This window comes from Aulostomus chinensis, chromosome 22 (genome assembly GCF_037954235.1).
Source record: "Aulostomus chinensis isolate RoL2024-O1b breed Wild chromosome 22, RoL_Achi_v1.0, whole genome shotgun sequence".
NCBI classification, from domain to species: Eukaryota; Metazoa; Chordata; class Actinopteri; order Syngnathiformes; family Aulostomidae; genus Aulostomus; species Aulostomus chinensis.
Genome location: NC_141341.1, coordinates 8,693,246 through 8,711,190, shown reverse-complemented (window position 1 = coordinate 8,711,190; position 17,945 = coordinate 8,693,246). Strand labels below are relative to the sequence as shown.

Here is a 17,945-nt window from a genome sequence, read left to right as displayed (position 1 = left end):
CTATCTCTCCCTCTCAGACTAAAGAAAAGAGAGAGAGGGAGAGAGAAAGAGACAGCCAAGACACAGTCACCCCGTCCGACATCATCAACAAACAAAAACCCCACAAAGAGACGAACCAGCCAGCCAGCCAGCCAGCCAGCCACCATCTTAACAGGCTGCTGAACACACACTCAGAGAAAAGAGGCTAATGCTTTTTTTTTTTTTTTTAAATCAACAGGTAAGCACCAAAATAAACACGCACTTAATATATAACAACCCTCTTCTTCTAACTGCTACACTGTGAAAAAAATAAATTAGCGGTAAAAGCGTAATGCATGTTTAGTAGATTTTTTTTGTTTGTTCGTGTGGAGAGTGTGAGAGAGAAAGAGAGAGAGAGAGGGAGAGAGAGAAAAAGAGAGAGAGAGAAAAGGAAGCCGGGATTTAAGAGACTAAATATCGCTGTGCTGCTGCTGCTGCTGCTGCTGTTAGCCGCGTTACTAGTTTTTACGACGGTCAGCAGTCGCTTTGCGTCTTATGTAACTAACGGCCTGAGCGGCGTCGGCAAGGAAAGAGCTGCTGTGAATGAGAGAGAGAGAGAGAGCGAGAGAGAGAGAGAGAGAGAGAGAGAGAGGGGAAAAAAAGAGCAGCTTTGAATTCACATGGCAATTTAGCTTGGGACACCCAAAACGCTACACTAATACAAATTGGGGGGCTACTGGGGACGGCTACTGCTTTCACACCAGCACCAAGAGCACCACCACCACCACCAGCAACAGAGAGGAGACGTGGAGTGATTTAGTCGCCTTCAAGTAGGTTCTTTTCCACAAGTTTGTCTTATGTGTGTGTGTGTGTGTGAGAGAGAGAGAGAGTGTGTGTTATGGGTATTAATTTCTAGTGGCACGCTGACTTGACGTAGCTTAGAAGCCGGTGATTTAAGGTAGTTTTGGTTACTACAAACCAACACAATGCTGCCCCCCACCACCTCCACCTCTTCTTGCTATTCTTCATTGATAACACTCAAAGTTGATAACTCAAGTTCAGACTTTGTCGCGCACGTAGCGGAGGGAGAGAGGTTTCTGTTGAACTCGCAGGGTGAGGTGGTTTGGTTTTTGCTGGGTTGAACGGAGTGAGAGAAGTGTCAGGGTTACATCAAAGTGTTTATCAAGTGTTTTACAGCCGATATGGCGCTGTTTTTGCACCTCTTTCATTGTTAGGAAGACCCGAGAGCGCATGGTGGATGGAGGAACCCTTAGACATCCTCTTATCAACTTGAGGGGAAAGTTTAAATATGAGCTGACTTAACATTAATGTTATTAATATTATTTGGATTGATTGGTTGTTGTTGTTGAACTTTGCATGAGTGATGCTGGGAAACCTGACTTGCATTTCCAATCAACTTTGTAACCACCCTCCTCCTCCTCCTCCTCCTCCTGTTGTAAGATGTTCCTTTGAGATAAGGGAGCTGGGTAGGCATGACAACTCTGTGGGGAGAGCAGAGTATGTGAGGCCAGTACAATGAGGCACACACTGCAAGGAAGCTTTTTACACAGTTCCTTCACAGTCCTCCAATTCTGGCTCACCAAAAAAGAATTGCTTATGTATGGAGCGACTTTTATTCAACAGATAACCTCAGTAATTAAAAAAAAAAAACAACAAAAAAACCCCTAGCAGATCAGGGCCCGTCATGCCTTAATCTGACCCCACGGTTGTTTGAAAAGTCGTGACACTTCGCAGTCTCGAAAGTAATATCATGTGATGTCAAGAGGAGACTCTAAATATAAAATAAAAACCTTTTTAGAAGTTTTTGAAATTAAATAAACATCTTGAACTTTCTCTCAAAAGTTGCTGTCTTCCAAGTTGTTGTTATTCTTTTTTTTTTCTCTCCCCCAGATTTAAAAAAGAAGAAAAAAAAAAGTTCTCACGCAGCAATACACTAGGCCACAGCAGTAAGGAAAGTTACAAACCTTGAGAAGAAGAACTGGGGATCATTTTAGGAAAAAAATCATTTTTTAAGGTTTATTTTTGCGTTGTAGTTGTACTGATGGTGTTTTTTTTTTTTAACAAATCAAATATCTGTTTTTTTTAAACTTTAACAGCAGCCTCTTTTTTTGTAAATGTTGACAGCCTGAAACCACGTCACTGATCTTTAAACAGCAAAATATGAAAACTCACTGCTTTTATTAAGACAGGATTACGTCAAACTCCAGCATCTAGTAAATGTGTGTGACGTACGACTTCGTGTGTAACATTTTTAACCAACTTATTTTAGAAATTCATCCTATTTTACATCTTTGCTCTTATTTACTTTAGTGCTTCATGTTGGAATATCGCATATGAGTTCTGCTATTTTTTTTTTCCTCTAAATTTTTGACTTTCATTTTTAAATAAATATCAGAACTGGAAAATGATAATTTGATGCTCATGCTCTTTGTCATCTAGCTTTTAAAAGATAATGTCTTATTTCAATGAATTTGGCAATATTTCAGTCAGTGTGTTGCATTCTTCTTATGTCACCTGTATTTTCTTCCCTCCTCCACACACGTCCTGAACAAATGCTCTATATAAATAAGCTGTATTTGATATTGTGGCCTTGCTTTTATATCCACATGTAGTGCTGAATGCTTTTAACATCAACAAGGTCTTACGAATAACCTTCAAAATCAGTAAAAACTTCTTGATGCGGCGATGTTTCAATCTTGTGCCGTTCAAAAAAAAAAATCGCTCCTCTCTCCAGACACGGGATATTATTGTATCTCACAGCCTTGTTCGTTGCTGCTATTAAACGTCAAACCAGTTGACGACCTCTTAAATAGAACTTCTGCTTATAAAACTCTTTCCCGTATGTGTGTGTGTGTGTGTGTGTGAGAGAGAGAGAGAGAGACTGAGTGGGAGAGAACACAGCAATTTTTCCTGTGTGTGTGTGCTGTGGAGACGGCCACGGCTTACTCATATGGCTGCAAGATGTGAAGTCTCTGCGGTGGAACTGGGAAGAGAGAAAGTTTTGGGAGAGAGAGAGAGAGAGAGAGAGAGAGAGAGACTGAGAGAGAGAGAGAAAACACTTGGAGTGAGGGAAGTCAGAAATGTCCTGTTCAACTAGCTGGAATGTATCTCCCGTGTTTTATTGATGGTTAGATGTTCTGTACAACATGAGGAACAACTGTAGTGATTTTGTGGGCTGCCATGCGTTTGTCTTTGGTCGTTTCAAAGCAGTGCTGCGTTACAAGGCAAAAAAAAGAAGAGAAAAAGAGAGATGGAGTGTAGAAGAAGACTTGATTCCTGCTCAACAGCTTTTCAGGGAAAGTTTCAGGGATTTGATTGGTAGAGTGAGTTGGCTTTCTGAAGAGCTAAAGGACAGTCATGCTATATGAAAAGATTAAAAAAGTTTGCCACTTTTTGTTGTTGTTGACATTTTCCGATTTTTTTCAAGGAATATTACCTGCAGCTGTAACAGTAAAGAAGAGCAAAAATACAATACAATTTAAGACCATTCTAGGGTAAAACATCCCATAATTTCACATACAGTACAGTAAAAAAAAAAAAAAAAGGCTTTACATGAAACTTTAGCAGCACTTTTATTGCAGTTCTTTAATATTCAGGAATTTCTATATAAGAGTAGAAAATGCAGGCTCATCATTTTTGCCAGCCAGCTAAATAATCTGTAATTATTTAAAGTACTTGATGGTAGCAATCCCTGCTGTGTAACCTCTGAGCAGTTGCTGCTGTCGCTCTCCCTCTTGTCTGGCCTGACGTGTGTGTCCTTGTGTCGTGTCTCTGGATTTCAGTTCATCTCAGCTCATTACTGCGGTGGGCAGGTTGTCTCGGCTTGCGTATGAAGTCATCAGGGTTATTCTGCAGAGGTTATGGGACTCCCTAAAACCAGTTGCAGTGAGTATTTTGTACCGTTAAAAACCGTTAAGGCCCTCCGTGCTGGATGCGACTGGACAGTGGAACAGGGATTGTTATAACCAGTGATGTTATTGAACTGTTCTTATTACTCCTGGCTTTTGTTTTGTATTTGTTGCATCACGTATTAAAGCATGTGATCTCTGCTGACATCCACTTAACGTCTCTGCACCTCACCAGTCTGTTTCCAGGCAGTTCTAAAAGCAGAAAAGTAGAGTATTAAAAAAAAAAAGATCGTGAAGAAAAAGGATGCTTTTGAAGGACCTTTTTTTTTTACGTAGACGCGCAACGCGCCCCCCTATTTTCTAATTTCTAATCCCAATTTATTTAAGTATGTAAACTGTCCGAACCCACTGTTTACAATAAACAGGAAAAGATAGCATCTTTTAGAGCAATCAGTTTATTCATCTAAACTCTGCCTGCTGTTCAGACAAAGGAAAACATCCATTTGTCATGGGTAGTTTATTTAAAGGAGAAAACATTTTAGCAAGGCTTCTGGCTGTCTTGGCTCATAGTGCTATTGCTAGCACTTTTCTTATACTGTGACTGGGTCTCTTTTCTTTGCTCATATCCCAAGGACACAATTGTTTTTAACTTATTTTACTGCCTGGGCTCATTGTTTTGGCTCTTCATATTAGCTGCTTGTAACGCTGGTGATACAGGGATTTAAGATCCTGTTGCAGTTACTGGAACTTTTGGAAAAGAGTGTCTGCTGAATGCCCAAAAATGTCATCTCCACTCTCTGTCTGTGGTTAGTACAGTCTTGTTTAGGCTTGAGTTTGTCTCTAATGTCTTTGGTTTATTTTAGACTTTTATGTCTGTCTTTTAGACGGCCTGCTTCAGATAACAAGCACATGTTCTTGGTTTTAGAGTGAAACACCCCCCCCCCTTTTTTTTTAAGATTTCCTTGGTACCAACAAATCCTAAATATGGGACAGTTTTTCTTCCTTTGATCCGAGAGAGCAAATAATCCTTCTGTCACGATGCAGCGGAGACTGATAAAGTGGTGGCTGAGCGGATTCAGACATTTACCAGTAGAAGGTGATGACACAGGCTACAGTATAAAAGTCCTCCTTTAGCTCCCGAGCTAGTTTGTAAAAGTCAGTCTTATGAGTAATCTGACGTATGAGTTGCAAGCTCTGACTGCTTTGACTCAGCACGGTCTACTTAACCACGCTCATGCTTCCTGTGCACCCAGATGTTCAGCTATCAATCACTGTACATATGAGTTTTGACCTTGTGTAGAACACAAGTGAGCCATTTGTTCCGTGGCTGTGTTCAATTAACTTCCAGATAAATCAAGCTCTCTAATTGAGAATGAATCCATGTTCATTTGCTCAATAATGGGTCAAGTACTCACTGTTACTAACAGGTTAGTAGATTTTTGTCATACCTACACTGCAGAACATACTTTTTCTGTATGTTAAGACGTATTTTAGTGGTTGAGTAATACAAGAACAAGATATTCTCCAGGTCCTAAACGTTGTCTGACTGGTCCAAGCTGTACTGTAGTTGAGGATCCGTGTTCTTCTCAGTCAGTTTAGGAAATAAATGTATCTTGACAAACCTCTCGGAGTTGACTGGTTCCGAATTGAAGTAGTTAATATATTTGTTTTAGGAGTCTGAAGAAATTGGTGCACATCAAACAGAACTCTGTTTGTTTTAAATGTTGGTTTGACAGGCCAAACCGAGCTAATTCCACACTGCTACTCTACAAACCTTTGGTGGAGCGCAGTCAGTTTCTTTTCTGTTGGTCAAATCTTGAGGAAATGAAAAAGAAAATGGCGACATGGCGGCAGGTGTGCTTCTTTTGTTTTGAGTGAGGAGGATGGTGATGATGATGATGATGATGGTGCGGGAAAACCTGGACTGACAACATCAGCGAGTCATCCACGCCAAAAATGAAATGTATGTGTGTCTTACTGACGCGTATCCGTTTGCTACAGATTTCACTCATTGAACCGGCACATCTTGATGCGTCTGTGAATCTGTGTGCTTCTGTCTGAGACCCTGTTTCACACAGACCCGTTACCAAGTTTCTGAAGTTTCCTTCAAATTAGTTGATGAACTTTTTCACTTGTTTAGACGGTGGTGGTCAGCTCCACCCCCTTCTGTCCTCGGTTTCTTGAACTTTCCTCTGACTGCTTGGAGGAAGGTCCCATCTGATAAAGGGGAGATGCTCAACATCATATTCAGTCTAATTATAAAAAAAAAAAACCAACCAAAAAAAAATTTGTTCTTATCTTCAGTGCAAGGGTTCATGTATTGTCGAGGATTTTATTGTTTTTCTCACTCATGAATGCAACAGCAGTTGTGTTAAGAGTGTAGAGTGTACTGCTTCCTTTCTGTCAATCAATACATAATTATCAGTATCAATAAAAAATGGAATCATTGAACAGTGTCAAAAAATGGCATCAATGAATGATCCCTGACAATAATAAATAAAAGGAGTACGTTAAAAATACTTTTCAAAGTGATAAGGAGTGATATGCTTGGACGTCTGGAAAAGATAAAGTGGAGACTATCTCAAATGCTTTTCTGCCCCCCCCTTTTTTTTTGATAAGTAATCAGAACTTAAACAGCATGACATCAAGAGGAGATTCCAGACAGCGATTGTCACATGCAAATTCAAACTTGCACTGTTCTCAGTACATTGAGTACATTTGTTTACTGCACTCAAGTGTTCCCGCGAGCACAGATTTCTTACAGCACCCATCTGACAGACAGCGAAATTAGCTACGGAAAATGTGACAGTGGCACGGATAAGAATGTAATTCACATTGTAAGCTTCTTTGTGTTGATGCTCAAAAGTGTGTGTGTGTGTGTGTGTGCGTGTGTGTGTGTGTGAGAAACGCAGATGGAGAGTGTTGTGAACCATTTTCCTCAAGTACTGTATGCCTAATGCAGTGAGACTTTTCTCAACTGGAAGTGGCAGGAAGCTATTTGGGTACAAGTTATGTCACTCCCAAATTGAGGACATAATTAATTTGATTCCGAATGAAAGAAAATCTTTTTTATTTTCGATGCATAAAGGAAAAGCACGACCCACACCTGTGGCTTTGTTGAAGGAAGCTGTAAAATCAAGAATTGTGCACTTGCACAGGTGTTGGATTGACAGTGGCGTTTTCCTGTTACGGCCTTCACAGGAAAACATCCAAGTCAGTCCATAAACGCAACATCAGAATATTAATGATGGATTTCCCTTTAAACAAGGAAAATTCTCATATTAGTGTGTATAATTTATGACATTTGAATCGTTAAATGTGCAGGTGTAGGCAGGGTGAAAAAGGGTTAACAGTAGAAGTATTGTTTGTATTCCAGGATGCCGTTTCATTTTCGTCTGACATTAATGACACCTGACACACTGCCTACTTGTACTTGTGTGTATGTGTGTGTGTGTGTGTGTGTGTGTGTGTGTGAGGGCTGTACCTTGCTGAACTGCTGCTGAAGTTCTCCACACAGATGTGCCTGCTCCTGCAGCCCAGCCCCACCAGCCCCAACTGTCTACACCGACTTTGAGCCTTTTGATAATGGCCATCAATAATAGAACGTTTCATTTCATCTCCTTATGAGATTGCGGTCAAAACGAGAAGAGTTGTAACCAGAGAAGAGTCGCATGGTTTTTATTTACAGTCGCTGCCCTTCATCTTAAGTTCTTAAAAAGTATGTTTTTTTTCATGCATATATGAATATCAGCAGACGTTCCGATGTCTATCTTTTTTTTTCTTTTTTTTGATGAGAAACGCACGTGTCTCGTGCCGACTCTCATGTGCTGCTCGGCATAATTTTGGCATTGTCCCCCAGCCCAACCCAAACTCGTTGTGGGAATCACTGAACATGGGCAAGCAGCGTTTGGGTTGGAGGTGATTTGAAGCCTCTGTAGTCTAATAAAGTTCAATAATTTGGCATCTGTATCTTTTATAAAAACAAAAATGCTCAGCTTCTCGTGATGTAGACCTGCAGTATGTTCCACCGAGCTCAAATCTGTCTCGTTCACTGCTTCGCTTGACGGAGCCCAGTGTTTGTTTCTGTACTGAGGATTAATTGTCTGTGTCAAACAGTCAAACTGAAATCCTACACAAACTCACTCATGACTGTTTAGCTCACTAATTCATACGCTTTACTCCCGTTTCCCTTCATAGTTACTCCCTCGTCTTTTATTTCATCACTAAATCTCAATTCCTCTATTTATTTAAAAGCAAGACAAGATTAAAAGCATCTCTCACCCCACCCCCAAAAAGTGTAAGTTGCCTTTCAATTGCTCACCATTAGTAATTCATGAGTAACTTTAGCTCATGACTCCGGTGTAATGTGAAGTCTTCTCCATCCTCAACGATCCATTTGATTGAAGCTGAAACCCAAAAAACTAGAAAACCTCTGGTGCGATTAGACCGTAAACACTCATCTGCTTCCTCGTATCCAGCAACTGTCCACGTGCATCGAGGCCACGCCTGCAGTGATGGAACATAAAGAGTTTCTGCTGCGTAGTATTTCGGTCATCAGAGAAGGTGGGCTTCCCCCCCGTTATCATTGGATTCAATTACAACGGCTCACGGGTCATACGTGTTTTGTTGGCATCCAGCTTTTCTGCATGAATCACATCATCTTCTGTCACTACCTGCTGGCTGGAATGTGGTATGCGAGACAAAATGCAAACATGTCTAAAACACTGCTACTGGTCGCTTGTATGGAACGCACACTCTAAATGGACTAAGGGGAGTGGGGGAGCACTACTTGTCTGCGGTGTCACTAGCTGTTCATGAATGCATCCATTTTGCAGTAAAATCCCATTCTGATTGATTAAGTGTCCGACTGATTTGTTTTGTATTTGAGAAAATGTCATTCTTTTGTGTTTTCTGTATCGGTTTCATTTCTGGAGGTTTACAGGTGGCATTGCTGGAACTGTGTACCTGCTGAGGAGGGAGACTTATTTTAGCTGCCTTTTAAATCATTGCTGTCTCAGTTTCTCTTACACACACACACACACACACACACACACACACGTAGACATCGAGTCCCATTAGTATTGAGTCTGGCTAAAACATCTGGTGGCTGAGAAACTTTTCAAAGTAGTCTTTGTCCTCCTCACTGTGTGCATGCACGAGTGTGTGAGTCTCTGTGGCTTTGTGTGTTTGTGTATTAAGGGGCTGACTTATTTTTCTGTGTTGATACAAATTAAAGGTATGATTTGTTTTAAATGACAAACTTCAAACACGTATGCTTTTTTCTTATTTCTCTCATTAAAGTGAGCAGCCACACTGCGATTTTCATGTGCGCAGACATAACACTGTACAAAATCCTCCATCGTAGTACTTTAGTTTTAAATCACAATGCAGTAATTGTTGTGTACGGTCAGTGAATAGGATAGTTTACCAAAAAAACAAACAAAAAACATGCTGTGCTTCTTTGATTCCATGCAAACAAAAACAACTGCAGAAAAACTTCCCACCCCTCCTGCTTTGCACTCTCTTCCTTCATGTCTGCTTAAATCATGCTACCTTGCGAGGCAGCTTGACATATTGTCCAAATCTACCATGGCCTGTATGGACTGGACATTTGTTTTGTTTTTTTTTACTCTTGACTTGCTGCTCCATAACAGAGAGCCAGTAGGGGGGACATGACAGCCTTCCAGCTTGCCTCTGGTCCAGTTTGACATTTTGGCCGAAAACCCTTGAAGAACCAGTGCAATTCAGACAGTCTCACCTGTTCTCCGCTTAGCTTTGGGCTTTCCAGGGTACAGGCCTGCAGACAGTTGGAGCTTATGCCTTCAGGGCTTCTCTTCAAACCACATAAACTCTGACAGAAGCAGGGAGAGACCTTCCCTCACAGCAGTTTAGAGTGCTTAATCGGCACATTGAAAGGTGTTGAATCCTGAATCCTGATATGGGGCTTTGTATGGATGATGTGTCGTATGCAGTATAGCGTTGGAAATTCTTTTGAACTCAAATGAAACAGTTGGCTGACTTGGCAATTTAGATTTTTTTTTTCCCCATATGAATTTCAGTAACACTGCATTTGCAATGCAACACCAATGATGGGGACGCCTCTGTGGCTGCGCGGCTCTGCCAGACACAAGAAAATAATGTTGCGGACAGTGGTGAGATCATGTGTTGAGCCTCAGTCATTCTATGTGATATTCAGAAAATTCTTTAGCTTTTTAATTGAGTTGAAAGCTATTTCTAGAGGTGTGCCGTATTGATGTCAGTGACATGATGTGATCATTCATGTCATCGGTCTTTATCCAGAGTAAAGGAATATGTACATTCAGCCATTCTGTTGATTGTGACCATGTATGCAGTTTTTCCCATCATTCAATTTATTGATAATAGCCCTGCCCCAATATCAACATATACATAACTATAGATTGTTATCTATGTAGATTTTCCATTTTTTTTATACAAATCAAAACAGGTAAAGTCTGATTTTATTACTCAGCCCCTCTGTAGCCGACAACAAAGATCAAACCTGAGTACTCAGACTGCTCAATTATGAAAATGAAGTGACATGTTGCAACTTTGTTTGATATGTGAAAACAAGTTTTACATGTAGGTGAAACTGAAGACTGGGCGTGTAAAAATATCAATGTGCTTTTTAGAACTAAAAGCTGGCGTTTTGCTGCCCTGGCGTGTGAATGGATTTAGCATTTTGATGTTCTGCAACAGTTGCATGACATGTAAAACAGAACAGTGTTGCTTTTTACACAGATGCCAATTTAGTTGGAACATTCTCTTCCCCAGCTCCATTTCGGAGCACTTCTATGTAGACAGTGGAAAGGTGTGACAGAGCCGCCTTATTCCTGACTACAACAGGATGTGTAATGTTGAATCTTAAGTCCGACACTTTTTTTAAAGACTCCGATAAGTGATATTTGTCATGGTCTGCATGCCTCTCTCTCTCTCTCTCTCTCTCTCTCTCTCTCTCTCACACACACAGAAAAAAAATGCTGACGTGTGTGTATACTAGATGTGCACCCATGTATGTGTGAAGTGGATGCAAGGATAGATGGATGGTGGAGGGAGGGAGATGGATCGAGTTTTTTTTTTTCTAAAATGGAAATTAAGGGGCACACATCTGGGGGTCTTTGAGACTTTTGTTGGGGGAAGATAAGAAGGTGGGTGTCAGAGGCCCACAGTCAATGTGTGTGTGTGTGTGTGTGTGTGTGTGTGTGTGTGTGTGTGTTTTTGTGTGTGTGTGCACGAGTGAGATGGCAGGGTGGAGTGAAGGAAGGAGGGACATGAAAAAGGGAAGAGGAAGCAGTAGTTTGTGCATTTTTGGGAAGTAGGTAGCTGAAGATAAAGCAACATCAAGGTGGTGCTTGTGTGTTGTCAGTGTTGGTCAATAGAGTGAGGAGAGAGATATGTTTGTGTGGATGAGTTAAGAGACAGAACATGCAAAAAAAACCCAAATAAGATAAGGAAGAAAACCTGGAAGGGAGGACAGACAGGACAGTCAAGGATCTCATTTGCATAGACAGGAGTGGGAGGTGGGAGGAAATGTGGCGAGAGAAAAGGGGGCAAAGATCACTCGCTATAGTTGAAAACTTTACGGCTGACAGTTAAATTTACTTCGGCCTGTGTGTGTGTGTGTGTGTGTGTGTGTGTGTGTGTGTGTGTGTGTGTGTGTGTGTGTGTGTGTGTGTGTGTGTTTCGTGGGTGGGTGGAATAGAACAGCGGGGGGCATGGCGTTTGTTCTGCAACATGGCTTTTGGGCTTCTTTAGTGCTTCACACACTTGTTGTCCTGAAGCTTTTCTTTAGAGGCTGATTTCACCGAGCTGTGAGATTCCCTCTCACTCTCTTTAGTTTCCTTCTGTCCCTGTTTCATTCGCCGATTTTCACTCTCTTGCTCCTATAAATTTGTCCTTAAAATGATTAAATTAACTTTCTGTCCCAGATCATAAAAAAGTCCAAATTGCATGAATGAGGAAGAGTATTATTTAAACAGATGATGATTCAGGACATTTTTGTGATCCCTCATGTTTGTCACCTCCTCTGCTACTTTATGGTTCTAACATTTGAGGTTCACTGTATTTATCAGAATGCAATAAAATTTCACTAGATGAGTCTGAGATAAGCAAACGCCAGTGCTACTAAAGGCTTGTTCATAATTTTATTTATATATATATATATATATATATATATATATATATGTATATGTAATGGTTTATGTAATATGAATTTGTTCTTAAAGGATAAAAAGTCTTTAATGCTGGCTGTTTCCCCAGTAGTGCCCTGTGGGCTAAAAAACCTCCATTAGACAATACAGATGGGGTTATTAAACAGTGTGTCTTGGTCCAAAGAAAGAGAGCAGTGTGAACGTATATGCAGATTTGGCTATATCAAGCTTTTGTCATTGGTTGCACTGTGAAAGGTCAGCAAGGTTTCATGGAAATAATTCAGAGGCGGAGCTTGCCACAGCAGGGGAAGTCCCCTTGGGCATTCAGTCCCGGTTCATAACCCAGGGTTAAGCTAGATGTTCGCAAGTTTTTTGGCCAGTGGGAATGGCTTTATGGGGACAGGAGCGGAAAGAGTGTCATGTGACGGCAGATTAGTCAAATTTGATAGAAAACAGTAGATAAATGCAACATAAATGTGTTTGGGACCATCGTGGTGTCAAAACTCTCCTCAGATCATTATACAAGTATAGTACGTTGAAATTCACCAGCTCTGAAACATAAATTACAGTTATTTGTGAATTATATCAAGGCGTTTTAAGCTGATCTGCACTGCAGCATACGGCACAATGCATACTTTCTACCCTCCTCACACCTGGCCAAAAACAGACTGAACAGGGTGAGCTTGTGGGATTGCCTTTTTTGGGAAATCACAAAAAATGTTTTATGCCCCAGTTCCACAGTCATAAAGATGTTGGAGGAGGGTGTTGAAAACATTGTTTTACTATCCTACAAACACTTCAAGTGAAGCATAGTGATCCCTTCAAACTGAGACCAAGTAGTGAGACCCGAGCATGCACCAGTTACACCTGAGGAGATTGATTGGTCGCTGACCCAAAGGTTTGTGATTCTGTAAAAAAAAAAAAAAAAAAAAAAAAGGCCAGCTCACAGCTTTCACTTGTAGTCACGTTTTTTCCTGCAGGCAATTTTGAAGAGTAATGTGTGGAACCTTAAGAGCCAAGGGTATGTAAGGAATTAAATGTCTCAATAGCATGTCATTGAGACACGCATCTCTTCCAATCTTTGGCAGTTGTTATTTGAATATCTTCCAACGTATCTTTTTTACATTTATTCTCAATTATACATCACCAGTTCACCCATACTAAGCTATCCTGGACGTAGTCCCCCCCCCCCCCACTGCTTCTTCGTCACATGGATTTATCACTTGTATCTTCTCCTCTGACGGGAGAGGTCTCACCAGGGGGATCAGAGGAGGAGCTGGTGCAGCGGGGCGCATACCCTCATCTGTCTTCCCACCGACAGACACAGCAATTGTGTCTGAGGGGATGCCCAACCAAGCTGGAGTCAACACAGGGGACTAAACCAACCCCCCTGTATTAGCAGACAACATAATAGACTGCTCCACTACCTGGGTGCATTTTCAAGTTATTATCTTTGTTCTGACAGGAAGTTAGTTAATACCATCCTTAAAACAGCAAACCGTCATCTCTGCAGTTGGTGCTATAAGATCCACCCACTAATGGACAGAGGCCCAATCACCAGACACATTTCCTGGTACAGCACAGTGAAGAGCAAAATGCTGTAATAGTTACCAGTCATTATGTCAAAGGAAAGCTGTAATGTTTTGTACCCAGGCAGACAGACACTGGACAGATTTAGCCTGATTTTAATGACAAACTCAACATTTTTTAGGGTCATGGCTCCTGATCAGTCAACAATCTGGATGTAATTTTCATCAACTTTTTTTTTGACAATCCTGTTTGGTCAACCTGCGAGAGGCAGCAATCTGCCACAAGGAATCCAGTCTGCTGGAAAACCCTTAACAAGAAGCCCTTCCGGCTGGTTTAGCACAGAAGTCCTAGGTATGACTGTTCAGAAATACAGATTTAACTCTGTTTGCACAATTAATAGCAAACACAGTGCCTGCTGGGCTTTACATACCACCGACAGTCTTGATTAAGATTGATGTTGTGACACATGAAAGCATGTTTTGTTTGCTGTAACAATTCTGCATTAAAGACAGTGACTCACTGTCATAGTATGACTTTGATTACACTCCAGTTTTGAATGAAGCCCAGCCCTGCACTGACATCACGGAGGCCCAGAAACCTCCCAGTCTTGCTTCCCGATAGTGTTCAACACTGCTTCACTTGGCCAGCGTGCAGATAGAAGGGCTCTGGAAAGGAATATAAAGTCAACATTGTGGGTTGAAAATGTTCCGTCGAGTGTCTGTATATGTACGTCTGTGTGCGTCTTAAGTTTGTCCAGACATTTTTCCCATCGAGCCGGCCGCTCACAGGAAACGTCCGATTCTCCAGGAGTGGAAAGTGCGTGTGTGTAGACACGAGAGAGAGTTGTGTTGGGTCGCAAGCGTGCGGCGGTGTGTGCGCGCATATCAACGGGTTTCTCTCTGTGGATGCAGATGTTGTGTGCGTTTGTGTGACTGACGTAATGTTTGAGCTTACCCAGACAGAGACAAACCAAACCATGACACACACACATAGAGGGGCAAGTGTGTGTGTGTGTGTGTGTGTGTGTGTGTGTGTGTGTCTGCTGATGTGTGTTTAAAATCTTCAGATATGCCTGGCAGACTTGGGCATACAGTTGAGGTGTGTGTGTGTGTGAGTGAGTGAATGTGCGTGCACTTCTGGCATAACTGTAGTTTGTTTTCCGTATTTTGGGGGAAAAGACAGCTAGGCAAGAGTCAACAATCAACATGTTGATTTATGCAGCTACTAGTTCCTTCCATTACGCCTACAACGACCACTGAATCAGAGTTTGTTCTCCATTATTTTTGATGTACGAGAGTCTTAGCTGTGGAGACCAAGGTCAAAACCAACAGTTCTGTGGTGATTTATGCAGCTCCCGGTTTCATGTTACTATCGTACATCAACATGGAGCATTAACACCGTTCAGTCTAAGGATATGGATCGTGACTCTGGTTGGTAAGATGCTTTCCTCTGCCAGCCTCAGTTTCAATTAACCAGCAGTCTATAGGGTATCCTCTTCAAAAAAAACAAACAAACAAAAAAAACTCCTTTTTTTTTGTTAATGTAATGTTTATGAGATGTAGAATTGTTTGGTGGGTGTAAATAAAACACATGAACTCCCTTATTTACACTGCTGCATCATTGAAACTGCGTCCATCTGTGTTTGCACTGCTAAAACGCTCGTCAACCGTCGGGTCTCTGGGTTGATTCTTTGTGTACTTCTGACATGACAACTGAAATTTTTTATTTTTTTTAGCTGACAAGAATTTTCTGAGATTCAGGCAATGCAGCAACTAACAGGACATGAGAGGAGATGGTGTGTAGGACCATGACGGAATTTTCTGTCCCGGTTTGGCCCCTGAGGCTTGGACGAGGTTACACGTATCAAATATTTAGACGTCGGCAGGTAGATTTGCTGATTCGTCGTGGGCAACTATTTATCTCGCGCCAGTGTAGGTATGTCTAGACGTTACTCAGAGATTGGCAGTCACTTTTCTTTCAAGTTTTAGCTTCAGGTAGAAGCCAGTAAGCTGTAGCAGCTAGCTACAAATTGGCGTCAAGCACATAATTTAGAGATCTGTCAAGCTTTGTGGAAAGTGTTGCAGCCACTGTTGCTTTCCTGCCCTTTAGTCGCCCAATGAGAATCTATTACATCTGATTTTTGGCTATTGTGGAATTTTCCAAACTGTGTTGGCAACGTAAATGGAAAACGTGAGCGTCAAATCACACCGCTGCACACCGGGAGCGACCACTTTAGCTACTGGGCTACATTGCCCTGATGGTTGTGATGCCAGGTATTGGTTTACCATGGTGGATGTAGGAGGTTACAGACGGGAAAGCGACGGGAAATGCCGAAAAGCCCATAGAGATATATTAGGAGTGTGTCAAACATCTTGGGGCGACTTGGTTTAACTGGAACACGTCGAGGAATAGACCCAGTCTGAATTGTTTTGATTTCTTCTTCTCCTTTTAATTTCCGACCGACTAGGCATGGGAACATTGCTGCATTGCTGCGGCATTGTGGGTTTCTGTTGAAACAAGCTGATGCATTGACAACAGTATGTCACTGTCTTTTTTATTAAAAGAGAATTTAGCTCAACATTAGTCAAGCTCGCTCTCTCTCTCTCTCTCTCTCTCTCTCTCTCTACAACAGGAACATTTTTGGAATTCGCAAATAGAAACGTTTATTTGATGTGATCATACGTGGTCACCTGCAACACGCGTGGAGGTGTGAACTCTCATACTTTGAGCTATACACTTGAAATTGGATTAATCAGTTTGCGTAATTATGTTAAATCAAAACCGGATTTAAGAGGAAGATGTCCGTTACAGGGAAGTGGAATTTGCTTGCACGTGCGTGTGTGTCAGAGAAAAGCATCAAAGCTCAGGGTGTTATTCGCACTTCTGAATAGACACACAAAGGTTAAACCTCAAAGATCTGGTTGAACAATGTTTCCAATGTTGTCACCACAAGTACACACACAGCAGGGGTCTGTTGTGTACTGTAGCAAGCAAAAAGTTAGCATAGCAAAAACAAATCTCTGCAGTTTTTGCTTGACGAAAGACAAAATTAACCTGCCATAATATCTGGAAAGTGTGGCGGTGAGTATAAATGTACCCTAAATGATTGCAGATCACCGCAGTTGGATTTCAATTAAATTGTAATTTCAAGTCATCTGTTTATGGATTTAATTTAGGAACTGAGTAATATTTCATACTTTATTGTCGAAACTTCCAGCACCCATGCTTGACATCGTCAGTTTCCTTGATGGCTCATTTTCTTTCTTACTTGTATAAAAAAAAAAAAAAGTGTTGTCTCATCTTGCTTTTCTCCATCTTTCCATGGGAAAAGATCCACAGATGAATTGTCACTAAATGAAAGAAAGAGTGCTACGTATCAGCGTGATTACTACAAAGATGTTAATTCTAATTACCCAATTTTCTTGTGTTCTATGCGGTGCCTCTTCAATTTCTAGAGCTTGAAATGCCAAATTTTTTAAACTAGTTTTGTAAACATTTTGAAGGCTTCTTCTTATTTCATAGTGTGAGTAACATATATTCTTCCCCTGATGTGTCTCCCTGCCTCCATTTTTATGTTAAATCCATGATGGAGTAGAGAGGAGGCGACAGCCAGAGAAGGAGACCTTCTTCTTCTGCTCGTCTGTGCATCCAGAGCAACTACATTTCCAACTGTAACGTCAATGCTGTCAAGCTAGTTTAAACTTAAAAGGACTTAAAATCGATTCAAATGCAATCATTTTACTTTTTAATTGCTAATTACTCATTTTTAATCACCCTAGATGTTTAATGAGTTTGGAACACTTGTAAACTAGGCACAGCCAAAACAATAACGTTCACATGTGGCAAGGAACCAGGGAAGTCATGTTATTTCCAGATGGAGCTTTAAGTGTGTGGTTGGAAATTTGGATTTCTGTGTGATACTTGAAGAACGTCGCATTTTTAAAATCTCTCTTATTAGAACGATAGAGGAACTATCAAAACATCTGGATGCAGCTATAATTTTCTGGTGTAGCAGTGCGGTGTCGTCAACAAGGAACTAAACTCATTTATATGGCATCTTACAGCAAACACATGAGGAAAAATGTTAAAAAAACAAAACATCTTTTATCTGTCTGTTGGGCACAAAATAACATTTTATTAGTATATGCAAAGATCAGCACTGAGTAGCTGAAATCCAAACAAAAAAAGAAAAAAAGGACTAAAATAATTCATTTCAGATGGAACATTTGAGTTGAATATGAAACAATGTGCACTCTGTGCTCTAATTGTTGGAACATGCAGCTTTACTGCCTGCATAACATCTAAAAACGCAGTGAGACACATCAAACAGTCCTTTCAAAGACAATCATTTTCCTGGGGGGTGGGGGGGAGAAATCACTGAGAGATGAGGAAGCAACAAGCGTAATTAGTTTGACCACCA

General features: G+C 41.1%; 1 protein-coding gene across 1 annotated transcript in view; it reads left to right on the top strand.

The window, feature by feature from the left end:
• Positions 1 to 230: 230 nt before the first annotated feature.
• The window catches only part of trps1 (trichorhinophalangeal syndrome I), a 120,724-nt gene continuing 103,009 nt past the window's right edge, over positions 231 to 17,945 (top strand). The window contains exon 1 of the mRNA XM_086193607.1: positions 231 to 788. The gene's annotated coding sequence lies outside the window, so the exon portion shown is untranslated. The remainder of the gene's footprint in view (positions 789 to 17,945) is intronic.